Below are 9,086 nucleotides of genomic sequence, written 5' to 3' on the forward strand. Positions count from 1 at the left end.
TCTCCCCATCAATAGGGGATGCAGCGCCGCTGTGAGCTGCATCTTTCTTTCCACCCTCCCACAAACACAAAGCCTAAATATTTGATGCAGCCAAGCAGCTTTTCCTGATGCTGGGAAGGAAATGCTGCACTGGACAAGCAACCTGGGGCTCTCCAGTGAGGAAAATAAACCCTTGGGGATGTTGCCCTGCCCAGGCACCTACTGAAGAGCCCGCAGTTAGAGGAGGTGATGCTGGTTGGCTCTTGTGCAAGCCAGGTATTTCCACCAGCAGCACAGTGCATTGATCGGCTGAGGGGTCTCTCTGCCTGCCAAACCACAGCCCTGCTTGGCTTGGCAGAGGCTCATCGATCACCGCAGGCACGGCCGCAGCATTGGGTTTGTGGGGAAAACATCCCCTGCGGGACTTGCGGTTCAGGCAGCTCCAAGCAGGGCCAACACCAGGCGTGAGGACAAGCCCACTGCAGCCCACTGACCCAGGGGAAGTTTGGGTGGTGCTCAGAGGACAGAGCAGAAAATTAACTCCTTCCAGCCAAGCGTGACCTTACCACACCTACACCAACCACTTCTCCGGGCTCATGAAAATGCAAGCTCCAGAGAGAGACATTAACCCAGTGAGCACCCAGGCACCTTTAGGGCTCAGGCTCTCTGTATTCACATCTTCCCTGCCCTTCTTCATGCTCATACCATATGGCAGCTCCTTCCCAGGTAGCCGCAAGCCCACAGGCAGACAGGGCTGTGAAACTGCTGTGAAGAAGCTCAGAAGAGCAATGATGAACCAGGCTGGTCCTAGGGCAGCCCCCAACCTCCCCACAGTGCTGGCACCCTGGAAATCCCAGGAGGTGCTCACAGGGCATCAGTGATCAGGGATGAGCAACAGCACCTTCCCCTCCCATTGCCGTGCACAACAGTCCATTTGGCAAGGCTGGGATGGATGCTCAGCCCCAGTAGCTTCCCCTTCCCGCAACCACCTTCTTCTGTTTTACTTCCCGCAGAGGTGCTGGGAGCCACACACAGCAGCATCGAGAGGGATGTCTGGCTGCACACAGTGTGAACACAGCCACATGTGCTGCCACGGGAGCAGGGGGAGGTTGAGAGTGGGTTACCAAAATGCAGACACCCTCGGTGCCTGGGGAATGGTGCTTGCTGCCACCCCAACTCCTCTCCATCCTGTTCCCGAAGTGACCAAGCCACCAAAACCAGCTGATCTTACACCTCCTTCCTTGCAGCCTCCCTGACAACTGGAAGTGCTGGGGAGGGCAATGATGGCCCCTAAAGCATCCCTGCCTCCCCAGCCCCTGCCCGCTCCAGCATAGCCCAGTCGTGTCCTCATTTCAGGCCGGGCGAGCGGCGGCCCAGCCCCAGAGGTAGCGAGATGATGCCAAACCTCCTAATGGAGCTTGACAGCAGTGGGATTAAAAGCACAAGTGAGATCACAACCCCTTTGCAATCAGCTTCTGCTTTGGAAGAGCTGAACCAGAAAAGAAACCTCCCGGCAGCGGGGAGGGGATGAGGAGCCTGCACACATGCAGGGCAAGGGCAGCAGGGGCTGGGGGGAACCTCATCCTTCCCAAGCCCTCCTCGCTTGCCCTGCCAACTCCTTGTCAATAGGAAGGAGCCAATCTTCCTGCCTTGGCAGCATCATCGAAGGGTTGCACCAGCAACAGACTCAATTCCAACTGGTCCCTGGGGGTTGGTACTTCTACTGCCCTAAACTTCAGATGCAGAGCAGCACACTCCATGCACTGCTCACCCCTTCCTTCCCTACCCACAAGCTCAAGGCATGGCACAAGGACCCCCTCTTCTCCCTCTCCTTCGGGTGCTGCGCTTGGAGCGATGCTACCGATGCTGGAAACAAACCCCAAGCAGCCTGGTCTGAGTTGGAGACGAGAGGACTCACTCAGATGCAAGTGGGTGCTCAGCAGGACACCCACAGCCCCTATTTCTGCAGGAGGGGGTGTGCACAGACCCTCACAGCTCACACCAAGCCCCATCCACCCCAGAGCACGGCCCTGGATTAACTAAAAGGCAGCGCTGATCACGTTTCCCCTCCAAAGGATGTTCCAGCAGCACTGCTGCCCCAGGCCTCCTTCATCCTCCTTCCTGCAGACAGGAATATCTCAGCATCTTCCCCAAATGCAACCCAAATGGGCTTTTGTAGGGATGTGATGGGGGTTAACTTGCACAAACTGCGCTGGGCTGGTCGCTAAGTCACCCTCTGAAAAGGCAGCAAGGCACAAGCACCGTCCCAGGTGAAGTTCATCCAAAGCTCTGGAGCTAGAGGCTGCTCTTCTGCCCGGCAGTTGTTTGCTCCCAGCAAAATGCAGAGGAAAGTGGGGCTTTTTACAGCAAGAAAAAAGGAAGCCACTCCAGGGACTAGTGCATGTGCTCCGGAGCAGCAGGATGGGTTTAGGTAGCGTGCTCAAGCTGAAAAGCTAGCTCCAGCCCTTGTTTTGCAGTGACCTGTACCAAGAATTGGCTTTTTCCTTCTTTTTGCCAAATGGAAAGAAAAAGAAATCCTTCCAGGTCAGAGGAAAGAAAAGCATTTACTCATGGGTCAAGTGAAACAATCTGATGCACGGATGAGTGCACTTTTATCCTCCCTAAACCAGGAAAAGATTCAATTTCCATCTGCAAAAGACATCTAAAAATAAAGAGAGAAAGGTTTTTGGGGTCAGAACCACTCAATTTTGGTTTTTAAGGCCAAATGACGTGCTGTATTGAACCTCAATTTGCAAAACGCGGGTCAACCCAAAACTGGAGAGGGCTGGGTAGGGGGTGGGCTGAAGCATCGATCTGGAAAATTTCCAGCACTCTGAGGCATCACCAGGCACGGCAGCAGTGCCTGGGTGGCTGGAGCCTCCGTGGGGGCCAGCCCAGGACCTGCCCCCCGTGTCCCCAGCACACTGCTGGGGCACCCCAACCTCAGCTGACCCCGGCTGGGTGCCAGGGTGCTGGGCGGGAGGTGTTTGGCTGTCACCGCAGCACTTTGTTCATCCAAAGCGAGCTGTCACTTTCCAGCCTCCTCCCCACCAGCCAAATGCTTCCTGACAGCCCATTTAAAACTCAAATCACCCGATTACCCCCCAGCCCAGCAGCTGCACACAGACATCACCAGAAACACTTCCACAAGCCTCCCCACAACAAAAATCCCTGCCCAGAGCATCGCTCCTCACCCTTTCCAGACCCACCCATGCTCCAGGGTTCTGCTCAACCCCATCCAGGTCTGGCTCTGCTCTCACGTGCATGGCCACAGCCAACAGAACCTCACATTTCCACCACCCAAATTCCAGCGCCCACTTCCCACCACCCCAGTGAGGAGGAGAGCTGCCCACCCTGGCTCCCCTCACATGCCAGCACTGGCCCCAGATCCCCCGGATCACCAGAGTCCATTAGCGAGACCCCAGAGCACACATCTTGCTGGCGGTTTGCCTCACCCCAGCTTTTAGGGAGAGCCGCAGAGCTGCGCCACCTTTCCATTTTTAATTTGCTTTAAAGATTTTGGTTCGCTGCCCCGGGGACTCCCAGTCCATAACCTCTGCTGCCAGCACAGCCGCCTATAGCTATGGGGAGAGTGGAAACTGGGGGCAAGGGAGAGGAAAGCAGCTCCACACCGAGCTGCTCTCCTTCAGGATCCCTTTACACGGATACCCTTGGACTAGGGGCATCCCCACAGGGTGCTCCAGTGAAAGGACCCTCAGCACACCAGGGAGATGCTCAAGGATGATGGGGGTCCCCTGCCCCCTCCAGGGACCTGACTCCTGCAGAGACAGGGTTGTCACAGAGCAGAACATCTCTCTCTCAAGCACCTCTGTGTGGCTGGGTACCTCTGAATTTCACAGCTTGCTCAGGCTTACCCCAATGCATGGCACAGCCACCTCTCCTCCTCCATGGCAATGCCCTGGAGCACAGACACGGATACAGCATCACCTTCCAGTCCCCGAAGAGTCTCTCTCTTTTTCCACTGCCTTAAGCAACAAATGTACAAACAGGGACCTGAGGGGCATTAGAAACGTGCCCTGAGCTGCTCTGGGAAGGGAGATGTCACCACACAGTCAAGACGATCACAGCCCAGGTCATCCTGGAGCAGGGGAGTAGCTCTGGGTGGGTTTTCTGTCCCGTGGGTGCTGGGGGTGTCCAGGCTCTTGGTTAAGGCTCACTACTTTGCACACCGTTTATCTGGACTGAAAGGGTGGGGAAAACTAACCATCATGTGCGGACAGTATGTGAAAGGGCAAAGCTCATAGGAAAAAAATAATACCCTGACCAGTTAAGCACCAGAAAATGCACACAGGATCCCAGGAAAGCCCTGCACCCCAACTCCAACAGGTACCCAGGGAAAGCTTGCAGGAAGGGTGATGATGTGCAGTGGTAACAGCCCACAACATGCTCCCTCCCTCCCAAAATTGGCAGATGAGGGAGCTCCCAACTCACAGAGCATGCTTTGGTGCTGCTTAACGCATGCTGGCTCCCTCCCACGAATTCGCCTGCTCCCTTTCTGCATGCATGTAAGCTCCCAGTGCCCACCCCTTTCCCTCCCAGACCCCTATAGCATCTCCTCATCCCAAATTTCCTGGGACAGCCCATGTTGAGTAGCAATGGGACCCATCCCCAAAAGCCTCCAGTTACATCCCCAGGCAGCTGCAGGATCCATCGCATCCCAGGCATTGAGTGGGGACAGAGGCAACCCCAGCTGGACACGGGATGCTGTCCACCCACCCGGGTCTTCTGCAGCTCATCACTTCCCCAGCCCCCACAGAAGAGGGCTTTTAGACTGAAGGGAGCAGAGCCACTGAGAGCTGGCCTTGGCTGCCACCTAGCAGTGACCTGACAGCAGCAGGGACAGGGTGACAGCTCTTACAGCCTAGGATGGACGTGAGGGTACTCCTGGGCACACCGCACCACAGTTCCAGTTCTCACCTTCCTGAAACCAAAGGGGACTTTTGTAGCAGAGAGGGTGGTGCTAGAGACAAGCACTCCATTGCCCAGACCTCAGCTCCGTTTCAGCCACCCCCTACTCGAGGTGACAAACACATGCGATGCAACTCCCCAGCCCCAAGCCTGAACCTCCCCGCAGAGTTGTAGAGCCCCTGCTCAAGCCATAGCTCCTCACCTCTCTGCTTCCATCTCCTTCATTAGCTTTCTGTGCAGTTGTTTCCTAATGAGTCCCAGATTTTCTCTCTCTGCTCTTTTTAATTAATTTTTTTTTAACACCTTTCACATCCAAAACCACACCTAAATGCTGAGATTAAAACAAAATAGTCACAGAATAGTTTGGGTTGGGAGAGAACTTTAAACATCACTTACTTCAAACAAAAAACTTCTTATGCTGGGCTTTTATCCATTCCAATATTAACACTAAGCTCTACCTCGAGCTCTTCTTGGTGGCTTGCAGTGAAGCATACCTCCGGCACATTTGCAGGTGGGCACAGAGCGGCCCCTGAAGCTCCTTGAAGATCTGAGGAACATTCTAATTCACTGTCTTTTTCCTGGGGAAGGAGGTTTCTTTTTGCAAATTACCAGCACTTACAAGGACTGAGGCCTGAGCTTGGATACAACCACCTCTTCTAACAGCAAGGAGCCTGCAAGGCATCCACAGTGTTAAAAAACAAAAACATCTCCACACACACTGTCAGAACTGCTCATACACTGACAGGCAGTCAGTTTCCCTCTCCTAAACTGAAAGGATATATAACAATGTTACACTTTGATGTAATGCTTCAGGAGAACATCTAAGAGCAATAAATCAGTACAACAAAACCAAACAATTTTTCTGAAAGTAACATTAACATTTATCACACACACTGGGCACATCTGAGACGATGTCAGACTCCCAGTTTTTCAAGAGTGTGTTTCTGAACAAAGAAAATGGCAGCGTGGTCATACAGAGGGCCTTTGCTGCTCGAGGCAGCCCTCCTGAGCAGCTGCTTCTCCTTCTCCTCGCTCTTCTAACACCTTCTTTCTCAGGCTGGGGAGCCATTGGAAGTAGTCACTGGAAGTGGCTAAGCGAGCAGTTGCCAACACCGCAGACAGCGTGGTAGGAGGAACAGAGTTTCCGAGATGGCCCTGGGTCAGACAATCCACTGGCACTGCACAGGCCAACTGCAAGACTCCCAGGAAGGTCTCTGTTCTTCATTTTGTCTTCATCTGCACAAGAGGGGACACAGAAAAGAAATATGACATCTACAGTGGCAACTCTAAGAGCTCCAGTTTAGACTGAAATCCCTTTTGCCTGGACCTTACCAGGTCACGGCAAGAGGACTTTCTACTGCACACCTATCTGATGAGCCTGACACAATATAATTCTCCCTCTCTCTCCTCCCCATGCTCACCCCCATTTCCCCAGAGGTGGGAAAGCAGATGTGAACTGAGTAGCTCCTGTCTGGAGAACGAAGACAGCCAGCTCTATTCCATGGCACGAACAGGCACTGTCAATCTACCTCGTAAACTGGGCAACTCTCATATCAGTGTTGTAAATTATTTCATCAGTTGGAAAACGCCCACCCACAGGGGGACCTTAAAAGGTTTAAAAAAATGCTTTTGTCCCTTACAGCTGGGAGATTGAGAGACTCTCAATACGAAATGAGCACAGGCTAACGTATGGAGAGGAGAAACAAAGACTTCTGCAAGAAAACAGCAGAAAGTCTAGAAAAGACAACAAAAACCAACAAAGAGAAATAACTCTCAAATCGTTTGTTCCCATTAAACATTTAGAAATCCTTTTTGCTGCACAAAGGTCAAACCGATGCATTGCATCCAGCCATTTCTTACTGTCACATCTCCAGCCCACAGAAACACCAACATTTTCATTTGCTCTAGCAAAAAAGCAGCACCAGCCTTAGGATACCCAATAGTGACTGCAAGACTCATAGCACAGTAACAGACTGCTCAGCTTTCTGCCCTGTTAAATTTTACTGACAAATCTATTCATACTGTTACGGTCGTCCAGAATGAACGGTATTGCCATAAGTAGAACTGCGGGATGTATGGCTTCACGAAGTTTGGCCTTGTTGGAAAATCCTTCTATCTGATCAAGGTCATCTTGGCTCATTTCTGCTTGCTGCTTGGAGTAGATAAAGGAGATGTAAAGGTCTTCCACTGACTTGAATAAGACAGCAGCCACCGAGGACTCTACAAGAGAATGAGGTGTCTGCAAATGTATATAGAACACTCAGAAGGCTGTGATTAGTGCACACTCAGTTCATTAACTGCCCCGATCTTTATTATCTCTCAAAGTGCACAAAGAACTGGAATGTCAGCAACTGGATGATTTAAAAATAAATAAATAATAATACTAGTTACTCACAACCTTGGCCAAAGGGCAACTTTTCCTGCACAGCCAGCTGAAAAGTGTGACAGATGATTACAAAATACAAATCACCATGTCTTAGCAAAGAATTAACAGCTGGCTCATCCCTCAGCAGCCCCATGCAGAACAAATGACAGCAATAATAGAGGGAGTTTCTGCAAGGGAGTGGGAATTGAGTCAGAGGAAGCCTCTCTGCATTTTTGCTTAAGAATACAGATTAAACTTAAATTGTAGGGATGATCACCCATGTCTCAGCCATAGTCAGGGACCTGAGCCAATGTTTGTATTTGTTAATTCAGCATGGAGGAAAAAAACAGTGAACTGACAGATAAGCAGCAATTCAACTTGAACAACCATAGCTGTTCAAAAATTAGGTGCTTGCTCTCTACTTCTGTTATCAAGACAGGAGAAGAGAGGTATCCATTTTCAGAAGGAATGAATTACCATCCAGAGGTACTTTACCCACTGGGTAGAGTGTGTTCAGAGGTTTACCCCAGAACAAAACAGTTGTATTTACATAAGCAGATTGAAGCAATTTAAACCGGCCTCCATGAGGGGACCATGAGGTGCTCCTGAAGCAGCAAGGAGAACTACATGGCTGGGTAGCAGAAATTCTGTGCTGACAGGATGCCGAGACAGAATAATTTGAATGACAGGTATCACTGGAGTCCAATTAACCAACTACTCAGCTTGATACCACCAGTCCACTGAAAACCTCTGCCTAACATGCAGTAAAATCCAGTGTTAGGACAAGAAAAACACCAAAACAGGGTTAAAAGACTTATTATCTCCTCTGGCCACCCATGCTATCTTTGCTGGGGGACAAGTAGTATCACTGCCACTCCAAGGCAAAACAGAGACAAGGTGGAAGGGTGGACACTAAAAATGCCTATTAGCATTGGAAAAAGCTGCCATGGAAAAGAGGCTGTTCAGTTTACAGAAGAGGCAAATGGGATAGGATACCCTAGAGAGTGCTGTGAGGGGCAGGAAGTAAGGAAGGCAGCATCTACTCCTCCTCCTGATTGACACAATTCAGAACACCACCCCTGAGAAGGAAAATGCGAGCAGTGAAAACTGTAAGGGAGGGAATACCACTTGGTGATGCTCCAAGTGCCACAAAACCCTGAGGCCAAGAGATGAGCAGGAATCAGAAAAATGAAACCCTTCTGTCTGTCCTCACAACTGGCTGACTGGTACATTTTTCCCCTTAATGTCTATAGGTAGGATTATTTTTTTCATCCCATGGTTTTCCCTAACAGAAATTCTTGTCATTTCCTCTAAAGACTAACAGATCACAGCCAGGGACAGAAAATGTGCCCAGGATTTCTCTGATCCACTGAGGAAAGTCCTATGCTTTGAAACTCACACAGTTTAATACTTGCAGGGGAGCATTTAAATCAGCTCACAAGGACCCTATTGCTATCTACTCCCCTGCCTCCATCTCATCTCATCATACTTTCGCCCCACACTTGCTACAAGTTTTCTTCTCTCATTCTCTCAAGGTCCCTTCTCTCAGCTTGCTTTCCCTCCACCCCTTTCAGGTGACATCTCCCAAAGCCACCAATTCTTCCAGCTCTACTCAAGAATATCTGAGAGCCAGCTTTTCCCCTCATCCTTCTAGAAAGTGCTTTGTCTCAGTCATTACCAAACTCTGGATGTGTAAGAAGCTGTGGTTATCCAAAACCTTGTAGGCACACTCCCGTTTCCATCTCTGCAATGCCTTTTGTGTGATAGCTTTGAGTGATACTGGCTCCCTGCTGAACCCCAAGTAGAACAACTG

This window comes from Mesitornis unicolor, unplaced genomic scaffold (genome assembly GCF_000695765.1).
Source record: "Mesitornis unicolor isolate BGI_N332 unplaced genomic scaffold, ASM69576v1 scaffold14728, whole genome shotgun sequence".
NCBI lineage: Eukaryota > Metazoa > Chordata > Aves > Mesitornithiformes > Mesitornithidae > Mesitornis > Mesitornis unicolor.